The following is a 19,829-nucleotide window of genomic DNA, read 5'->3' as shown; positions in this document are numbered from 1 at the left end:
ACAAGTCCCAGTTGCCTCCACTTCTGAGACCATCAATCCACATATCTTATCATGTGGCTCATTGTGCATGACACCGCTGAGACTCCGCATGTAGAGGCTCATGCTGCAATCTGAAATCCATGCACAATTTACCACGCGCCCCATTTAGAGGGAGAACCACTAATCTTGACCTCGAGTAGGTTACCCGATGCGACTCTACCCTCCCTAGCAACCGAGTCAATTTGGTTGCTTAGTAGACCTGGCTAGAGTCACTCAGAACACCCTTGATTCGAACTCACGACTCCAGGGGTGGCAGTCAGCGTCAATTTGGACAGTAAAGTGAAGGAAAATCTGTGTCAATTGATGAACGTGTTGGCAATGCTGACGAAGGCCGGTGCTGACTTGGAGGATCTTGCTGTTATACATCGATCAATCGCTGCCATGGAGATGAGATGGTTACAAGAGTGGCTTGTGCAATCCAACGGCAAAGTTGTCACTGGGGCACTTGTAGGGGTACACTGTTTGAGTTTAGAGGGATGGATGCCAGTTAGTGCTGTAGTACGCAGGGTTAATGCGCACTGTGGTGAGCAGGGTGGGGTTGAGCGACATCTGGGCAGATCGAGGCCGGGAATATAAGTGGCAAATGACTTTCAACTGTGTGCCACACCGGTCTCGTGTTCCAGTGAGTATATAATATTGGGAGGAGACTTTAATCTTTTGATGGACTCAGTCCTGAATCATAGTAAAGCAAAAGTGTGTAAGCCCCCTAGAGCAGCATCCTTCACAGGATGTGGAAAAAATCTTGGTCTTACAGATATTTGGAGACATTTGAACCCATCTGGTAGGGACTATACATTCTTTTCAACTGTCCATAAGATTTATTCTAATATAGATTTTTTTTCATCTCTTGTTGATTGCTCAATTGGAAACATCTTAGTCTCAGATCACGCCCTGGTGAGTTTAGAGGTGTTGCCACATACAGAGAAAATAAATCGTATAGTTGGTGCTTTAATGTATCCCTTTTGCAAAATCCTGAATTTCAACAAATGTTAAAGGCCGAAATCAATGTTTATATGGAGAACAACTGGTCCTCAGTATCCTCTATGGGTGTGGCTTCGGAGGCACTTAAGGTGGTTCTTAGGGGTCGGATCATACAGTAATGCTCATTCATCAAAAAATCCAAAGCTCGAGAACTTGTGGAGTTGGAAGGGAATGTTAAAAGTGCCTAGGCAGAGCTGTTGTCTGATGGCCTCAGAGAATTGACCAGATTGAAATACAGACATAACACAATTATTTCGTGGAAGGTAGAGTTCTGGGGCCAGATGGCTTTGCACTGAATGTTTTAGATCTTATGCTACAGAACTGGCTCCACTTTTGTTAGAAGTTTATACGGAATCATTAAAGAATGGAAAGCTTCCGCCAACCACGACACAAGCCCGGATCAGTTTGATTCTTAAGAAGGACAAAGATCCAAACGAGTCTATGAGTTATTGTCCAATTTCCCTGATCCAGCTAGACGTAAAAATATTGTCAAAAATAGTGGCTAACCGATTAAGTAAAGCTTATACATCAGGTGGGTTTTTTTGGGGCCACAGCTCTTCAGATAACATTAGGCGTTTCATCAGTATCATGTGGTCAGTGGCGAATGATCAGACTCCAGTCACTGCCATCTCACTTGACGCCAAAAAGACGTTTGATATGGTAGTGTGGGATTATCTTTTTAAGATTTTGGAAATATAAGGGTTCAGGAGTATTATATTGGATGGATTAACCCTCTGGGGTCTGAGGGTATTTTGGGCCCTGGAGAGGTTTTGACATGCCTTGACATTTGTGCTTTTTTCAGTTGCTTAAAAACATATTAATGGCTAAAGTCTAATTACACTGTATCCAGCACAAACTGGGCAAAAATAATATGTGAGCAACATGCATGTAAAGGTTTTATTTTTGAGAAAATAATGTTTATGCATGGTTTTTGAAAAAACAAAAATTGTAAGTCACTGAAATAACGTCATATAACACATACTAAACATTTGTCCACAAGACCTTTGAGAACTGGATCTTGTAGCCTAGAGTTTTTGCTACAAAATGATGTGAAAACCATCCTGATCACTCATTCATACAAAACAATATAGTAATTGAACTTTTGTAAGACACTTTTAGTGTTGAGAGGTAATATGCGAGGAGGCGTGAACTATCATGAATATGGATGTGTTTCACACCTGAGGATCAAAGACCCTCTCCTGGGCCTATCAATCAAGGATAGAGAATGAATGTGAGGAGACTTAATGATCAAAATCAAGTTTTAAGTTAAAAGAAGTAATCTGACTATATATGACTTACATAAAGACTTTACTTAATTTTAGACCTACACTACCATTTAAAAGAAGTCTCCTCTGCTCACCAAGACTGGATTTATTTGATCCAAAATACAGAAACAACATTGCTATTCTGAACTCTTTTTACAATTTAAAAGAACAGTTTTCTATTTAAATATATTGTAAAATGCTATTTACATATTGCAATATACAATATAGCAAAATCTATATCGATTGACTCTTATATCTTCGCCACAATATATCGTCATATCACCCAGCCATAGTACGATTACAGAAATTTTGGTAAAGTGACAACCCAACTTCATGTTAAAGCAGCACTGTACAAGTTGATCTGCATTGCTAAAACCGGTCTGCGGCACACTTTCAGAAAATTGTGCAAGTATGACTGATCTGCATGGATAATTGGTTTATGCTGCATGGTTCACTTAAGTTGTTCAGATTTGTCCCACTTTTTGAGTGTTTGGCTTACCATACATCTCAGATCTAAAAAACAAAAACCAGACTGCGTGGACTAGGTGGAAGGATTACTAAATTGTTATAGGTTATTTTGCTTGTAGATGCGAGTGAGTTTAGGATGCAAAATTATTTCCAAAGGGCCTAGGTGTATTCCGTTTAGGTTCTTATCCAGTGACATAAATGAGGGGCGGAAAATGTATGAGCTTTCTCTTTTATTTTAGCTTTTGACACTTTACAAGGAACCAAAATAAGAAAACAATCAACAAAACTATCTATCTTTATCTATCTTCTGAATAACAACTACAATAATCTCTAAAGAAAATAACAATTTTATACTCCTCAGCTATCTAAAACAAGAAAAACTGTAGTGGAACTAGCTTATCTGTTGCTAATCATTGGAACACTATACAAGTGTTTAGATGGAGATATCAGATATGTATCGGATTTACAGTAGGACCTTTTCATATTAAGACATTTGAAAATAGACCAAATTGGAAGCTAAATTTTTTGCTCATATGTGTTCAGTTCTAAGCCTCTCTATCTCTGTAACTATTTCTCTTTTTGTAATCTCTTCTTTGGACTGCAGGATCAGAATCTGTCCCACTGAGCCATCCCCTGTGATATACTTCAGTAAATGTGCATCCTGGCACTTTGTCAACTCAGCTCTTGTTGCCTTTGCTTCTAATTAAATTTGTGTAAGACTGATTCATACTTGTGGCCCCATGCCAAAACCTTTTCCAGTTATTGGCTGATTGTATTTTCTGGCATTTTACAGTGAGTTATCCATAATTTATAAGTTTTTCTTTAAAAAGTGACATTTTCAGCAGTTCTCAAGAGGAAAGCCTGATTGAAGTGTTGCTGACATTAAGAGCCCTGAAATGGATGTTTTTTGTGCCAATGATTTATTTCTTTTACCATGACCCTGTCCTAGACTGATAATTAGCCTTCCCCAGACCTAGCTGAGGTCACATCAGGGTGCCGTTGTTGGACTACAATCATGGGAATTGATGAGTCATGAAGGAAATTGACAGCGTCTATACATATTTTGCATATTTTATTTTATATACTGCATGACTAATTGGTGTAATTTCTCTCACATTGGTTTGTCATCGAAACCATCTGTGCCACCACCAGTTGATATAATTTGAACTGCTGTGACCTTATTCTCAACTTTTCTATTAATGTTTTAGATTTGCACTGTCATAACTGAGCTGGAATTACTTTACTTTCAATGTGTCATGTTAAAGGATGAAAAAAGTTTCAGAAATTGTCATATAAATGGGTAACTTTATCATTTTAGTATGATTTTATTAAGTGCTGTTTATGTGTGAAGGGATTTATTTGTATTTTAACCTTAGAATAAAATCTATTCCTCTATAAATGATCGATCAAGTCTTATGAGCAGTGACTACGTTTACATGCAAATGGTTTATTCCAAGGTTTTTGATGAAAGCACCGTTCTGAAACATAATGTAAAAGAAAACGCTGATTTCCTTAAGGCGGGTGTACACTGTACGAGTTCTAACACTCGGGAGGTTGTGAGCCCCAGCACACATTACGAGTCAGGTTATCTGATAATTGTACAGATGCATGGGGACATGACTTTACTTCCTGGCAAATTACTAAGAAATCGCATGTATTTTCGCACTATTTATCATTATAAAACATAAAGCCAGAAAAGGATATTTAATTCCTTGTGGCAGTTAGTTTAATATTTCTAAATAAAATAAGACGGGTATGGGCAGGGGCTGCGTTAATGGCAAACTCTTTAACAATTCCAGATTTTTCCGACATTTGACAGATTCAGATTTCGAGGGGACATCTGATTTTTTGACTGCATCAATCATTACGTAAGTGTGTTACTGCCAGTTACTGCATGATAATAAAGCACACAAAAAGTACAAGATTAAAAAGAAAGTGCGATAAATAGGTGCACCGCTTCAAATTATGGATTTATTCAAAGCGCAAACATGACGTTTAGAGAAAAAGAGGGAGTTATTTTACTCTTTTATTGTACCTGTTGTACCTGAGTTCCTTCAGATTGCTTCTCATCTATTGTATCAGAAGAACTGTGAAGTCTTGTCCATGTAAATGGGCTTTAAAGCAGCATGCAGCCAGTTAAGTTTAAAAATCTTTATTTTTGCACAGCAGTTGATTGACAGGTACAACTTTCACCATAGAAGTCCTTGGTTTCACCAGACTTGCTCTTGGGGAGTCAAAAAATCTACAATATACCATTACAGGATACTACATGCCCCTGAATGTAGCCCAAGAAATTAAATTAATACAATCATGATGGATAAAAACAAGCCATGATGGAAATTTTACAGCTCAGTCTGTCAGAGTGATAAATATATATTTTTTTTCTAGCGAAACCTCTGGGAATGGCAAAGAAATTGTTTGAGCACTATGGCCATTCTGTAGAATCATTCTTAGTAATGTGGTCATGAATAATATGGAAAATATGCCATTTTCTTCAAATGTGTAAAAGCTTCATTTTACGGGTTGTAGTGCTCCAAAAAGGGACATGAGCTCCAAATCTTCATTAAAGATATAGGGAGCCCTTAACCTTACCCTTTCCGTAAACTTAACAATGAATGGAAGTGATGCCCCCTTTTGGAGTTGGCGTAACCACCTTTTTGAGTTACACTGGCCCTTTTTGAGTAACCCCACCCTGTTTAGGAGATACCACCACCATTTGGAGATCCCCGGTCTGCATCTATACCTAATTGAGTGGCAACGCCTTCTCTTATTTGGTCAAGTTCAGGTAGACCGCCAAATCGGCTCGATCAACCACACACCTCACAAATTAATGCCGACAGTGGGCAAATTTTTTAGACATTTTTAAAAATGATAAAAATGGTGGTCGTAAGCCACCTGGCTCCGCTCGTAATTCAGTGCGAGCCGCTATCACACGAGCACCTGCGATTTCCACGCAATCTCTCCCGACTGGAAAAAATTGTATGAGCTCACACAACAGGTGAATGCAGTTTAACACACCCAGGTTTCTACCAGAGAGCACGGTTTAAGTGGTCATGCAAACACTTAAGCACCATTCTTATAGGTTTTTATAGGAGTGTGCATGTGCATGAACAGACCGGATAACAAATATCATTGGATGGAGCCCAACAACAAGTCAACAAACCAAAAATAATTCAGCATTTCTGGAACTACAGTGGAAAAAAACATACACTATAAACTATACCCATTTATACACACCAATATAAAATATCAACTGTCAAGTTCTCGTATAAACGCTTGTACATTGGGGGAATCCCAGAGTTTTACATAAGAGGAAAACCCCACTATTGCAGCGCAATTCTGCTGCCGGTAGTGATGCAAAGTTAAGGAAGCAAAAATAGCAACAACTCTGGAAAATCTGGAAATAAAGCGAAGCAACAGAGAATAAAATAGTGAAGTCTTCCACGTGTCATGTTTGTTATTTACACAAGTGTCTTTGGGAACTGACGTTGTTGTAGAGAATGCTGCTTACTGACCGAGCCACATGTATATGGTTGTAAAGTGTACACCGCTTATACAGTGCATGTAAACTGGAATGCTGCTTTCTCACAATAAGCCGCATTCTGTGTCCATGTATACGTTGTATATTGTTAAGGTGTATATTCGCATTACTGCAAGTGCTCTCAGAGGACATAAGCATGCATCTACTGTAACTATAGAGAGAAATCTTCAGTTAGTCAGTCAGCACTCAGGAACTGAAATTATTTGGAACTTGGTATTGCAGAAAGACTGGTATTGTTAATTATAAAAATATTTTAGTATCGACTTGGCAATAAAGTACTGGTAAATTTTGATGTCTTAAATAAGCCCTTTAAGTGTGTGGACCCCTTGCAGAGGCAGTTAGAATACATAAATGTGCCCATGAAATGCCATCATAAAAGTGTAGCCCTCGCCTCCGCTTCACCTGCTCCAATGCCCACAGGCATCCTGGCAGCGTCATGCCTGACTGATCCCAAACCATGGAATATTGTTTTAATCTGTCCTGATCCCACAGGAGATGCCATGTTTTAGAGGAATCAATCTATTAGCAGCTAACTGAGCACCAGGTTCTGCATATTATCCACAATTCCCTCTATGCACGAAGGGAAGGTAAGCCAAAGAGTGCAGCTGTGTTTCAGAATTAACCAAGATCAGGCCTTACTTACCTCTTAACGTGCCTGGTGCCAGGCCAAGAGATCTGAATCTGCTATTTGTATTCTGGAATGCCCACTGGACTTACAATTTAAAGGAATAGTTAACCTATAAGTTTAATTATGTCATAATTTACTCACCCTAATGTTGCTCCAATCCTATATCACTTTCTTTTTAATAAAGAATTCAAGCATTAAAGGAAAAACTTAAAGTCTTTACACAGCTTTTTGCCATATAATGCAAGTGAACATCTGGGCTGTCAAGCTCCAAAAAAATATATATATATATATATATATATATATATATATATATATATATGTGTACAAAACAAGCAAGAATCATTGATGTTTAATGTTGTTGACGCCCAACCTGCACCATAGTCACCATATTTGCATATTCGCTGCATACTCGGTTCATAAATTATTAGATTTAAGAGTGAGTAATGCGTTTTGTTGTGGTCGGTTCATCATAGTGTTCATATGGCTTCAGAAGACTTGGAATATAGTGCACGAGTCACCGTTCACCTTTTTTATATGGTAAAAATCAACATGAAGACTTTTTCCTTTTGTGTTTGACATTAGAAGGAAAGTAATGTGAGGCATTCTACAGGTGCAATCTACAATACTCCTATTTACATTGAAAGGAGGCGTTTTTGCACTGAAAACAATGACACTGACATTTACCACATGGTTAAACTGGATTGCAGGTTTTTAGCAGATTTTGGCACGAAAATACCACATTCAAAAGCGATTTACCTGTTTAGCGAATTCACAATCATTGATTTAGACACCTGTGGTATTACAATTTATCATTATATCACCTGATTTTCAGCATGTAATCAAACTAATGAAAGCTGACACCCACTGACCAGAATAAAGATGTAAATAATTGTTTGTTAGAATGAGATGGCAGTCTGTACATTGTTTTAGATAGTCATATCACTGATAGCTTGAGGTGATTAATTAAAACTAATAGCATTTCTTCCCACCCACCTCCATATTTATTTATTCTCACATTACACATCTCACCACTCATTTTTGATCTTCATCCAGTTGATTAGATTAGTGTTAGGTTATTTTCTTAATGAGAAAAAAATAAAAAATATCATCATGATTTCCAAAGCTTTCACATATTGTCAGCTGTAAAAATGTTCCACAATCTTTCTTATCTCTCGTCAATGAGAATAAAGAGGTCATTACTATGATCTATAAAGTTGATGAGCCACTTTTGTCTTCTTGTCAAAAGCTTTATAGTTCAGTTCGGTAATACTGCACTGGCTTACAGTTTAATCAAATTTTCTAATTATGCTGTTCATGTACATTTCTACAACACTACCCCCAACCTGCAATCAGAAAGCACAGTCAGCATAGAGAATAAAACGAAATACGTTTATGCAATTGAGTCGCTGTCACTAAATTTTATCATGATATTACAAGTATTTCATCAAACAATAAATAAGACGAGCTCAAGTTTATTATCGCCAAGTTCAGTTTGACATTTAAAGCTGTTGTTTTATGTGAAAATATTTTCTTAAAATATTTAATTTGCAGAGACACGTATAAGTAGGCCATTAAATATATGTACTATCTAAAATTGCTTTGTTTTCTATGAGCATGTAACATTGGCTCAAAAATAAATGATCTCATCATTTACTCACCTTTATGCCATCCCTGTGTATGACTTTCTTTCTTCTGCAGAACATAAACAAAGATTCTTAGAACAATATTTCAGCTCTTTTGGTCCTTACAATGCAAGTGAAAGGTGACCAGACCTTTGAAGCTCCAGAAATCACATAAAGGCCACATAAAAGTAATCCATAAATCTGCAGTGGTTTAATCCATATCTTCAGAATATGATTGGTCTGGGTGAGAAACAGATCAATATAAATATTTTTTTTATTATTACTTTTTTTTTACAATAAATCTTGACTTTCATGTTCACTTTTAAAATGTGAAAGAAAGTGAAAGTGGAGCTTGATAGTAAAAAGGACTTTAAATATTGATCTATTTCTCACTCACACTTATCATTTCACTTCAGATATGGATTTAACCACTGCAGTCTTATGGATTACATTTGTGTGGCCTTTATGTGATATTTGGAGCTTCAATGGTCTGGCCACCATTCACTTGCATTGTAAGGACCAACAAAGCTGAGATTGTATTCTAAAAAGCTTCGTTTGTGTTCTGCAGAAGAAAGTCATATGCATCTGGGATGACATGAGGGTAAGTAAATTTATTTTATTTATTTAATTGTCCTTTATTTAACCAGGAGGGTCCCGTTGAAATAAATGATCTCTTCTTCCAGGGAGTCCTGGTCAAGAAATTATGAGATAATGTTTTTGCATGAACTATCCATTTAATAATCTAAATGCGGTTTACATTTCTTTCCATTTATTTTTTCATTTAAATGCACAATTTACACCAGTTACGATTAATAAGTGTTCTTTTATTTGGGAAAGGGTCATTTTAAAATCTCTCATAACATGCTTGTCTGGCATGTTGCTTTCTTGATTTGCATGTAAACATATAAAATTTGTTTGTTTGTTTTTAATGAGCAGATATTTAAACGTTATCATCAGCTTTTTGTTGAACTAGCAAATGCACTTTTTGAGCAAGAGGGCTTGACTGAGCAGCTAAAGATGAACAAATGTTTGCTGCTGGTCTTGATTGTCAACATTTTTCTTTATTCAAAACCCATTTCATTTTTTTTCATTTTTCATTTCATTGCCTGGAGTGGTGGTGGCGGCGTAGTGGACTAAAGCACATAACTGGTAATCAGAAGGTCGCTGGTTCGATCCCCACAGCCACCACCATTGTGTCCTTCAGCAAGACACTTAATCTAGGTTGCTCTGGGGGGATTGTCCCTGTAATAAGTGCACTGTAAGTCACTTTGTATAAAAGCGTCTGCCAAATGCATACATGTAAATGTAAATTTCATGCCTACAACAATGTTAAGGATTTGGGGTAGACCAGAATAAATCAGCTTGCTTTAGGCATGTCTGGTGGAGTTGAGGAAAGGACTGTTTTGGATGCAATATTCAATTCAAACACTAAGTACAGAATTTGTAATATTAGGATTACTATATTTTGCATTTCAAGCCTTTGGCATTTTATGCCCACAAAATGTGTATATTCTGAAGTCATCATATAGCGTAGTGTAGATCCATTGTCATTTAAAAGCATAAATGTGAAAATGTGATGGTAAAAATTTACCAACACAGCTGATCAGAATATAGTCCCTCTCCGCATTCATCTGGACTGACATTTTTTATTAAATGTGCACCAAGTACTTTTTTCCACTCAAAAAGGTTTTATGCCAATCGAAATCAGTAATTGTTTTTACAAACTGTTTAAAACAATATACACTAATGTGAGATAGAGACTCAATATCAGGGGCCTAGAAGAAGATATTTTATTCTACATAAATCTGGGTGACCCTTTATTTTGCACTGCTTGGGATGGTTAAACGACAAACCAATGTTTTCACTGCACCACAGTCTGTGCACTTTTTAGAGAATCTGATCATCCTACCCTACCTATCCTAATGGATTACTTTAAGTTATCTCTGCATACTAAGCTGGGTTGAGAGAAAGTATTTTAACATAGGGGAAAAAACACTTCACTTTTAACCCTCACAGTCTCTGAACACAAAGTATACAACATATTCAAGTGTTTCACTCTATATAATTTAAACAGTCCCATTTGTGCCTTATTATTGTGTGTGTGTGTTGACAGTAGGTGCTTGGGGTTTGTACTCAGACTGTGCAGTCTTAATCCTCTGCTCAGAGACGCTGTGTTATTTGAAAATATTCCTTACATTCCTTAAACCCAAGGCTTTTTTGCAACCAAACACAGAGAAATCCCTGGAGCTGTCTGAGCTCCACACTGCTCACCTGCCAACAGCCGTCTCACAAGGTCAAACTGGCTCAAAGCTACTTGACACATTGTAGATTTTTCTCTCTCTCTTGGCAGTATAGAATATTTTGTTGGAAGCTTTTAGCATTTTAGAAAGCCCTCAGTGAGTTTGTTCACATGCAAGGTATTGTTTTGAGTTTTTTTACAAGGTATTGTGTGAACGTGCGTGCGTGCGTGTGTGATTTAAAAGAGTCTGGGGAAAATTCTCTAAAATATTGCACTACTTTTGCGTACTGAATTTCAACACAGAAACATGTCTTATTCACTAATCACCTGCTATCTAGTTTAACCAGGGGCTAAATGTGCTCAAATATCACTTTCCTCTGAGTATTTAAATGAAGCAATTGTTAATACTTTCTGCGCAAAATTATATATTGCACCTTATTCATTTATGTCAGCGCTATTTGCCTGGCACAATTAACATTGCACTGTTACCACGCATGGAAACCTGCCAGTAAACAGAATTGAGATGAGAAATTGCGGAAATGTTGTTTATGGCAAATTTTTTGGCGTGTTTACATTACCTGATGCATAATATCTTTAGTGAATTGGCCGTGGAGGATTCAACCTCCGGACACCTCTAAGGAACCTGATAATCAAGTTGTGCTTACCCAAGAACTTGCCATTCCACTGTGTCATGGTGGGCCGCGATAGTGGCTACATACTCCTTCAAGGTGGAGGGGGACAGCCTCCCCTCCAACCTTTCTTGCAGAAATTAAAGCACTGACCGAACTGCGCATCTCTGCGGGTCTTTAGACCGGGAAGAACACCAATTTGTGAACGAGCGCCACTTTAGGTCGGTCCTGAAAAGGACGTTCAACGCCTGATGTGTATTGCTCTTTTGTGAGTGAAAACAAACTCTTTTAGAGGCACCCAGGGGTGTGGACTGCACAGCATGCAGAGAAGGAGAAAGCTGCTGGTAACGTGCCGTAGATCCAGCAGCTGTGCTCTGCCAACAGAGGTGAGTGGAACAGTATTGAACTTCAGCTTGCTGCTGCACAACCACTCGGCTCCGAAGAAAATATCTGACCCAAGCCTGCTTCCCTTTATACCCGTATGTCCGGGGGCGGGACATGCAAATTCTGTCTGCCAATTTCTCATTGGCCTTTTCTCAAGTTCAGAGGTACGCAAGGCTCTCAAGAAAGACCCCTAGTGTTACTACATTCGACAAAACATTGAGTGAGTGACAGAAGGGGAACATAAGGATCAACATAGAGAAAGAGAGGCAAAAAGATATCATTATAAACAAGAACAGAGCTCTAACATGATATGCTATTACCTTATGATAACTAACAACAATACAGTAATTGCACTGTATTCACATTATAGATATCCATTAAGTGACCTACTGTATAATTAGCAGCGTTATTTCAGCTGTGCCTTTCTTTCTTTCTTTCTTTCTTGGAAAATGATAATTACACAGGTCGTATAATCTCCTCTCCTGATAAAATGGATTTCAAACACAAAGACGAGTTAAGTGTGCCAATTATAGTGGAACATAAATGAAGAAGGTGTTACCACAGGAAAAGCCTATGAATTATATCTCAAGCAGACTAATTAGGTTTTTGTATACTGGTTACCTAGTGATTTTTTTGCAATGCTTGCAAATGGAATATAGCTATTGCAGTTATTGCAAATGAGCCACGTTGAAAGTTGTTGTGAAGAAATAAAAAAATTCATCAAAATTGTCAAAGATGGAATCTGAAATATCATAGTTTTTTTTTATATAAATATATTTATTTTTTACATGTTATATTTGGGTGTTTTTCATTAGGATACATTAAAGTGATACATTAAAGGGGCAGTTATCCCAAAATGTTGAATTCTGTTGTCAGTCATTTATTCCCCTTCATGATGTTCCAAACCCATAATACGTTTTCTTCACTTGGCGAATTCCACACCAAGTGAGGCTGTCAAGCAAGAAAGTCAAATAATGACCATAATTTCCAACCTAGTCTCATGGAATTATCGTTATCATAACTAGGGATGGGCATTTTGGTCATTTTGTCTACTCTAGTACTCTGACTAAGTACTCAGTACTCGCTGAGTACTCAAGGGGCAATTACATGGTCATAACTGTATATATAATAACATGTCTGACAAACGTCTATGGCTGTTGCATTGCATATTGTTGTTCCAGTGTATCTGACTGAACAGTATATTTTCAAATAACAGGAGATGCCATAACCATTGCATTTTAATATGCGTGTTAAGTTGAAGTTCAGTTTTGAAGATGCTGCATTGTGTTCCATTTAACTACGCTCTGTCTAGCTTTTAAAACACTCGCCTGCTGTACACTGCCACACGTGCCTGGTGTGTAAGTGTAAGTGTGCGCGTGTGTGTGTGTTTGTGTGTGTGTGTGTGTGTGTGCGTGCGTGCGTGTCCCCAAAGTTTCACTCTTGTGAGGAAAGCCACAATGCTCTGTATTGTTGTTGCTGTGATTCATGAAGCATTCCATTCAACTTGGAGAGTCTGAATTTCCACCATTCAACTGTGGAATGTGCAATGGAATTACACTTTATATCGGATGTCTAACTTGGAAACTCGAGCTGAAATCGTCATAAATTTTGTTGAGATGCAGGTGTGCGTTACATCACGCAGGGCAGGGATGTTTAGTCAGTGACAATCATTCACTTTTATTAAATAATATCCATTAACGAGTCAAAGTTCTTACATTAAATGATATTAAATCATGTTTAGCAAACGTTTTACAGAGCCAGGTGTTGAAAACACTGTTAATTTCCCTCTCTTTGTTTTGATTATTGTAATGATTAGCATTGCAACGTCGTATCAGTTTATTTGCCATGAGAAGTCTCTGATAATCAATGTACCCCTCAAAGTCACAACATAATCAATCTCAAAAATAAAAGTAAGCTCCCTCTTTGACACGTTTGTGTTTAGTTAGGTAATTGTCACTGTATTTCGAATTAAGTGAAAAGTCACATCATGCGTGATCACTATCGATCATAATTTTCACGATCGATCATTGCTGCCACGTCCGAGTACCCAAGTCCTCGAGTTCTCGTGCTCATCCCTAATTATAACGTAATTTTTGCAAACTGAATTTTACGTGCCGCTTTCTACATTTAGTCACAGTTTCCTGGAGAAATGAACACTAAAGGCGCTACAACAACTGTGCGTTTTACACAAATCAGGATTACAGTGGCTGATTATGACTTTATGAACACTTATTTTTTACTGTATTACTCACACACAGATGTGTTATGATATCGAAACACTTTTACTATAACACATCATTTGAAAAACAATACATTTTAACTCTTGTATTACAGACCCACCTACACTTAAACACTTATACCAATGTGATTTACTTGCATGGTAGCTAACCTGATAAAATGTTGGACTTTCGATCGGTAGACCGAAGCTCGAGCCAAAAGTGTCATAGAAGCGACAATGTAGATCAGAAAATGTACTTTTTTATATACTCTTTATTTTTATTGTATGTGTATTCTATATTGTGTGTATTATTTACTGTACATTGTATATTATTATTGTGTTGTGTAGGTATGAATACATTTGATATGTAAATTGTGTTGCATAAAGATGTTGTTTATTGTAATTGGTATATGTCTCGTCACTGTCATGACTGCTATGTTACTCGGAACTGCACACAAGAACTTCATCTACTGTTGCACTTGTGTACATGGAAGTGTGACAATAAAGTGATTTGATTGATTTGATTTGGAAAGTATGCATAAGAATACTGGAAGGATTTCAGCCTTTCAGGCTCGCAAGTCAATATACAAAATAGTCCTGGGCTTCAAATGCAAATGCGCAGCACAGAAAACACTTCTGTGTGTTAATTTTTACAGTTGATACACAATCATTTATGTTTGGTTTGAACACTGAAATATCAATCTCCGATGACAAACCACATGCATTTTTTCATGTACTTTTTGTGTTTTGTTTTTCTCTGGCCATGTTGAATAGATTTTTTTCATGTTAGATTTTTTTTATTATAATCCATTTGCATTGATTGGAAAAAGGCAGTAAGATCCAACATCTGTTTGTGGACTTGAACTTGCCTCCTGCCCATTCCTCCATTCCTGTGAAAAAATTAAATGAACACACTGACCCATCCACACTCCCCCCGCCCCCACAGTCCTTTTTGCCCCTACAGTTCAGTCAACCAGCATTATTCAAAAAAGCTGAAAAACAACACAGTAACACAATATGTGATCTCAAAAGTTTTGATTCAACTGAGACGGCACTTGTAAAGGTTTTAAATGATGTCTTAAAAGCCACTGATTCTGGTGACTCCATTGTCCTGGTTCTTTTAGATTTAAGTGCTGCATTCAATACAGTTGACCATGATATCCTTCTTTCTCTGTTTGGGCATGTTGTGGGCATTAGAGGAACTGCCCTTAGTTGGTTCCAATCATATCTTAAAAATAGAAGTTTTACTCTAAACATAGGAAAATTCCACTCGAGTGTAGCTCCCCTGACTTGTGGGGTTCCCCAAGGCTCTATTTTGGCCCCCGAACAGTTTTCTCCATATATGCTTCCCTTAGGCTCAATTAAAAAAAAAAAAACATGGCTTGAATTATTACTGCTAGGCAGATGATACACAAATGTATCTGCCCCTGAAGCATAAAAATGGCTTAGACTCTCTCATTGCCTTTCTGTCTGATGCCTGGATGTCTTTCATTTTCTTAAATTTAAATTAAAGTAAAACTGAGATCATTGTGTTTGGCTCTTCAGAAGGACTTTTTTTATAGTGCCCTTAAATTTGACAAGCAAATAAAATCCAGTTTTTATCATCTCTTGACTGGACTATTGTAATTCCCTATATTTGGGAATATATATATATATATATATATATATATATATATATATATATATATATATATATATATATATATATGTACTGCATGTATGTATATATAATAACATGTCTGACAAACTTCTATGGCCGTTGCATGGCATCTTGTTGTTCCAGTGTATCATCTATTTATCTTTATAGGCTGTTATATAATTGTCACGTTCCCCTGTTGTCTGCCCCTTTGTTCTGTGTCTCACCAGTCTATTGTTTAGAACTACATTTCCCACTATCCACCTGCCATCATCACTGCCATTTTGTGTCATTGTTCACACCTGTTTATCATTTGTAATCATCCTGTCCTTGTGTATTTATACCCTGGTTTTTTGTTCTGTCTTTGTTAATCGTTGAAATGTTGTTAGCCAGGTGTGTTTCCCCTACCCGTGCTTTTCTAGTTTTATGTTTGTTTCCCTATTGAGGGTTTTTCCTTTGTGTTTTGCCTGTTTGTTGATTTAATAAAGTAGCCTGCATTTGGATCCGCTCTCCTCGTCTGCCTTCGCTGCCTTCATTTTGTAACAGGGGCCAGTTCCCCTCTGGCTAACACCATTTCAACGATTAACAAAGACAGAACAAAAAACCAGGGTATAAATACACAAGGACAGGATGATTACAAATGATAAACAGGTGTGAACAATGACACAAAATGGCAGTGATGACGGCAGGTGGATAGTGGGAAATGTAGTTCTAAACAATAGACTGGTGAGACACAGAACACAGGGGCAGACAACAGGGGAACGTGACAATAATAGTATGTTACAAAATGTACTAAATATTGCATAATGAAAATATAATTCATCATATTTTGTCATTGGTTATGGTATCTCCTGTGAAGATTCGCTGCCCAACTCTTGACATAATGTGCAAAACGCGCGTCTGTCTGTTCTTCCTTCAGGTTACCATAGTAATCTTAGTAAGTGCGAACCAGTTTTTTTTTTAGTGACTGTCTGAACAGTATATTTTCAAATAACAGGAGATACCATAACCATTGCGTTTTAATATGCGTGTTAAGTTGAAGTTCAGTTTTGAAGATTAGCATTTTGTTCCATTTAAAGGGTTGATTCACCCAAAAATTATCCCTTTATTTACTCACTCTCAAGCAGTGGCGGGCCATGCATTAAAAGTCTAGGCCTTCAGTGTGATTCATGCCATTATGCAAACACAATTTCACAATGAATAAGACACTATATGTCTTTGGGCATAATACATTATGTCGCAGCTAACTAATAATATCAACTGACATATTAAAAACACATCCACCACGAAAGCCAGAACTTGAAACAACACCATTCAAGTTGGATGTGGGATATTCCTGCTTGATATCTCCGGCCATAAATGCATTCCATTCCCCGATATTCAGAACTGCAATGCTCCCGTTAGCTTAGCAGGGGTTTGACTCGCAATAGAGATGTCTCCTAGCAACCCAACTCATAAACAATGCTGCAGCATTAGCATTTGTGCTTCAGGTGTACGACTATCAAAATAGATTATAATGTTTTATACACCGGTTTCTGCAGGTGTTTGTTAAACAAGCTTTAGTATCATGTAATGTGGGAACAAACTCATTTATCAATATTACTTAATAAAGTGAATGTTTATCAATTACTTTCTATATCTCCCTGAGTGTTGACATGTTTGTGTGACATTATGCCCCTGCATCTCGGCGAAATCGGTGGTGAGAATTTCTGCACGAGCCTACAAGTTGTAATTCTAACTTCAATGTGCATTCCATTGCACTTTTCTTGTAAGAAGGTGTAACTCTTTTCAGCACCTCTTTTCAAAACTTAATCCGACACTGAATTCTCAAGCAGCCTAATTTACACTTTGCTATAAAAATGCAAAAAGCACTTACCAATTTACTTGACGTGAAAATTAGCCTGTTTAATAAATCACACAATCACATGCAGAACATCTAGGTTTTTAAATCCATAAGGATCTCTTCCTCAATGGCGATAGCGGCAGTGATGACAGTTGACTCGTCAGCAAGATCTCGTGCTCTTCGCTTTCAAATTGCGTACATCACTGAAAGTGTGATTACGTCACTCAAGGCCAGCTAGAAGGCCTCGATCGGGACATATACTAAAGATCACACCCACCAAGAACAAATAAATCAATCTGATTGGCTGTTGAATTTGACAATCTGACATTAGATGCCCATTCATTTGCACTGTTGAGGGATTCTGTGGAAATTCTGAAGGCCTGAGGGGGTGGAGCACAAACTCACACACTGCTTCAGGCATGCAATTTGTGAAACAGTTATCACACTTTGCTTGTAAGAATCAAGGAATAAATTCTGACTGGATAAACTTTTCATTTTTTTCTATTTGTTTGTAGATGAATTAAGAGTGGAAAGTGATTAAAAATACATATGCAAAAATGTGATTGAGAATGAAAGGATGAAAAATATCTATTTATTTGTCATGTTAGGCCAGCAGAGAAGGCTTTGCTGGCCCTGAGAATTCGCCACTGCTCTCAAGCCATCCTAGGTGTATATGACTTTCTTCTTTCAGCCAAACACAATCACTATATAAAAAAATATCCTGGCTCTTTCAAGCTTTATAATGGGAGTGAATGGTACCTTAGAGTTTGAAGCCCAAAAAAGCGCATCCATCCATCATAATTGTAATCCATACGGCTCCAGGCGGTTAATAAAGGCCTTCTGAAGTGAAGTGATTCATTGTTCTTAGAAAAATATCCATATTTATAACTTTATAACCTATGATCACTAGCTTAACGGCTGTTCGCACATTCACGAGAGAGTCGAGTTCCGGCTTATGACGTAGGCGTAGCGTAAGCTCATGTGAGAAGTGACGAACTCAGAAGCGTGTGTTGTTTACAGCAAAGGAAAACAGTGAAAAAGTAGTGAGTTTTAGCTATTCTGTAGATTTGTATTAGTCTTAAAATGATATATATGTATATGTATGTATATGTGTGTGTGTGTGTGTGTGTGGGTGTACTGTATATGTGTGTATATATACACACACACTACCATTCAAAAATGTAGGGTCACTTACTCATTCTTTATTTTTTTTTTTTTCACATTTTAGAGTAATAGTAAAGTCATCAAAACTATGGAGTAATAGATATGGAAATATGGGAATTATGTTGTGACTATCAACTTTGCTATATTTTAGCATCTTCAAAGTGGCCTCACACAGACATGTACTCTTGACATTTTTTGGACCAACTTCTTGAGGTATCACACTGGGATGCTTTTTAAACAGTATTGAAGAAGTTCCATCTATGTTGGGCAATTATTGGCTGCTTTTCATTATTGTTTGATCCAAGTCATCCATTTCAAAACCTTTTTTCTTATTTTATAAAATTTTAGTTTTGCAATTAAATAAATGAACATGTTGGCACAATTATGTTTTTGTCTACAAAACTAATTTCAAACCTTTAAGCATACGCCTTCAGATCTAAAGTTTTTTAAGAACATGAGAAACATTTCAGGCAAATGACCCCAAACTTTTGAATGGTAGTGTGTATATATATATATATATATATATATATATATATATATATATATATATATATACACACACTGTATATATACTGTATTAACAGGACCCATATCTGCATGATTTTATGCATTGCACTGCTGCAACACGATTGGCTGATTAGATAATCGCATGAATATGTAGGTGTACAGGTGTACCTGATAAAGTGGTCGGTGAATGTATATTTAATAAGCTGAATTAAAGTGTCACTGGTGTTTCAATGATCACATTACATGCACACCAATATGCTAATTACTCCCAAAAATCAGCTTATTTAAAAAATCTGACAAAGCAAGAAAACCCTGTTTACATGAGATTTGAAATAATTGCGCTATTCTCTGCTTTTGACGTCAACCCGTGAAGAGACATCCACTCAACATGTGCACATATTGGATAAGCTGGTGAGAACACCTGTAAAGTCAGTGCAATGGGCAAAAATCTACCTATGTCGACCGGTTTATTTCTTACACCGTTTATGACCTTACGTCAATAAAGAAATGCTGTTTATTGCGTTTACATGACCACACACATTGTCAGCTTATTAAGCATAAATGTGTAAGAACATGCATGTAAACGCTCATGTCTATGCTTGTTGACTGTGGCATGGCCCACACAGAGTACAAAATGACTAATATCCAACTGTGTGGTCTTGTGT

General features: G+C 37.2%; 1 protein-coding gene across 2 annotated transcripts in view; it reads left to right on the top strand.

The window, feature by feature from the left end:
* The window catches only part of LOC127625921 (liprin-alpha-4-like), a 167,132-nt gene that overhangs the window by 86,163 nt on the left and 61,140 nt on the right, over positions 1 to 19,829 (top strand). The window lies entirely within an intron of this gene.

This window comes from Xyrauchen texanus, chromosome 32, assembly GCF_025860055.1.
Source record: "Xyrauchen texanus isolate HMW12.3.18 chromosome 32, RBS_HiC_50CHRs, whole genome shotgun sequence".
NCBI classification, from domain to species: domain Eukaryota; kingdom Metazoa; phylum Chordata; class Actinopteri; order Cypriniformes; family Catostomidae; genus Xyrauchen; species Xyrauchen texanus.
Note: the sequence above shows the minus strand (reverse complement) of the source record. Positions and strands in the feature narration are given on the sequence as shown.